This window comes from Zerene cesonia, chromosome 1 (genome assembly GCF_012273895.1).
Source record: "Zerene cesonia ecotype Mississippi chromosome 1, Zerene_cesonia_1.1, whole genome shotgun sequence".
In the NCBI taxonomy this organism is placed as follows: Eukaryota; Metazoa; Arthropoda; class Insecta; order Lepidoptera; family Pieridae; genus Zerene; species Zerene cesonia.
Genome location: NC_052102.1, coordinates 4,313,351 through 4,315,759, shown reverse-complemented (window position 1 = coordinate 4,315,759; position 2,409 = coordinate 4,313,351). Strand labels below are relative to the sequence as shown.

Here is a 2,409-nt window from a genome sequence, read left to right as displayed (position 1 = left end):
GTTGTAAGATTTAATTTTAAGTCTCACAACACGAAGCAAATACCTTTATACAATTAATGAGAAATCACGACATGTAATGCAACGAACAGAAAATACTGATCCCACAGTAGTCATGTAGGAATACACCTTTGTCATCAAAGTTATTACGTGACCATCACCATTAGCGCCCATCTAACTATTTGTTGACAGCTCTCGCCTTGATTAATCCGCTCAACTGTTTGTCGACAACGAATCGTATTAAAAGCTCAATCAAGTAAATGAAGAATCAGAATAATGAAAGTGGACGGTGCGGCGCGGCACCCGTTGCGTACGCGCATTAATAATTCACGATATATCGGACTGAAACAATCTTCATTAGACTAAAAAGCATTAGACTTCACCCATCGTGTTTCTAATCCATGTCAAATAACACAAATATGTTAAAGCGAAGGTGTGTTGGTATTAGGTTATTACTTAACTGACCGACTAAATCAAAATACTTATTACGATTACAATCTCTGGGAATGAATTGCCAAATTTGTAATTAACGTTGGGGAAATAATTAAGCGACATAGGGTGATATGTATCTGACCAATCCACCTGTATTAACGGTACCTTTGTTTGTAGTAAAGATGTTATCATAATTAAGACTTGGGTCCGATTGACACGTCTACATGTGTAATAAATTCCTAACTAACACAGAGTTTACAATACAAACAGCTGAATGCAATTGCTTGAAGCTATTACTGGTAATTGAGTAAGGAGCGTAATGCGAGGGTTGAATGTCGCAATTTTTTGTTCTATTAAAGCAAGTTTTCATTAGGTGGTGAGTGGCAATTATATCCGTCGTGTCTTACAACTCATTTTCTCTTCATAGATAGATATATTATAGTGGGAACAACCAAGTGTTAACTTGAAGAATCTAACATTAATTAATTTATCATATATCATTTATCAGGCCGATATAATCTTGAATAATTCCTAATTAAACTTTTAGGTACCCATCATTTTCAAAATAAAATAAATTTATCGTACAAATCGTATAAATATTATCTATAGTAGATCTATACTTAAATAATAAAATCAGCGCACACTTTTTTGTAAATTGCAACTAATTTCTTCAACAACATTCCCAATCGTAGAGTAACTTTTATTATCGATTTTTTTTATCAATAAATTTTTTAGGAATGGCTAAAGAATCTTTACATTTTTACCATAATACCTACTTTGCTACATTAAAAATATATTTATATGCGAGCTTTATAATGTTGTTGTAATATTATAAAAAATGCCAGGATCTTTCATCATTCTTTCTTTCATAGCAGTAATGCCTGCATGAAGTTCTAGTAAAAAATATATTTAAGTGGATAGATAGTACTTACTTATCATAAATCGATAAAATTTAAAATATTTACCTTCCAAGGTTTATCTACAGGGTATCTATAAGATCAATTCCTTTTAATAAAATAATTTTTCAATCGTTGGCAATTCTGTGCAATATGATATATAAATAAAACATGTTGAAAATCCTAAATACGAAATATTTAAAATAATAGGCAATATCGAAAAATTGTTAAATAAAATAATGGGCGGCAAACTCTCGGGTTCAAAATCAGTAATGAGCTATATTAAATAAAAAAAAACTTAATAAGTGATTATTTTAAGAAGCCATTACAGCTTATTAATTTGAAATCGGAATTAGGGCTTACCTTGGGCGGCAAAGTTAATCACTGCAAGTTGTCACTGAATCACAGTAAAAATACACGATTTATTTATTATTAAGTTTTCTTGGATCTCAGTTTAAAAGAAATAATCATGGTTTAGTATTCGCGAATACTAAACTATGCGTAACCGGCGAAGGCAGTGCGCTCGTATAAGGCTGCGTATATAGGTTGGAGTGGAATACGATGTACGGTGTATCGCGTTCGGCGCCTGGCACCTGACTGAAATAAGGCTCGCGCGCCCCGATCTACCCAACTGCTCATCCACAATAGTGTTTTTTTTCAACTTTGCCAACAAAAAACAACAGGTCTGGAGGCTACGCAATAAAGAAATGATTTGATAAAACGGCTACTTGACAGGTGACTCGCGTCGCATCTTCACATACATTGGCTAATTATTACTTGCATACGGCGACCTACGCTTGAAATATGCTGAAAAATGTCTTTTGCGCATACAAATGTGTGGAAATGAGTAGTTCTGACCGTGCGACATTAAATTTTCGTCATTAGCAACTGTTGATTGTTAATAATAAATCTATATAATTAAACGATGATAATCACAGTTGTATAACATATCATGTGTACGTTAACAAGTTTTATAGGATAGATATAGTAACAAATTAAATTACGCTACATTTTAAACCTTCAATCATTTTTAATCAGGATGCAGATTGTCGTTAGTTGATTGTCGAATATATTTGAGTGTACA

General features: G+C 32.8%; 1 protein-coding gene across 1 annotated transcript in view; it reads right to left on the bottom strand.

Annotated features, from left to right (window-relative positions):
* The window catches only part of LOC119829499 (zinc finger protein with KRAB and SCAN domains 1-like), a 12,937-nt gene extending 10,986 nt beyond the window's left edge, over positions 1–1,951 (bottom strand). The window contains exon 1 of the mRNA XM_038352043.1: positions 1,689–1,951. The gene's annotated coding sequence lies outside the window, so the exon portion shown is untranslated. The remainder of the gene's footprint in view (positions 1–1,688) is intronic.
* Positions 1,952–2,409: the final 458 nt, after the last annotated feature.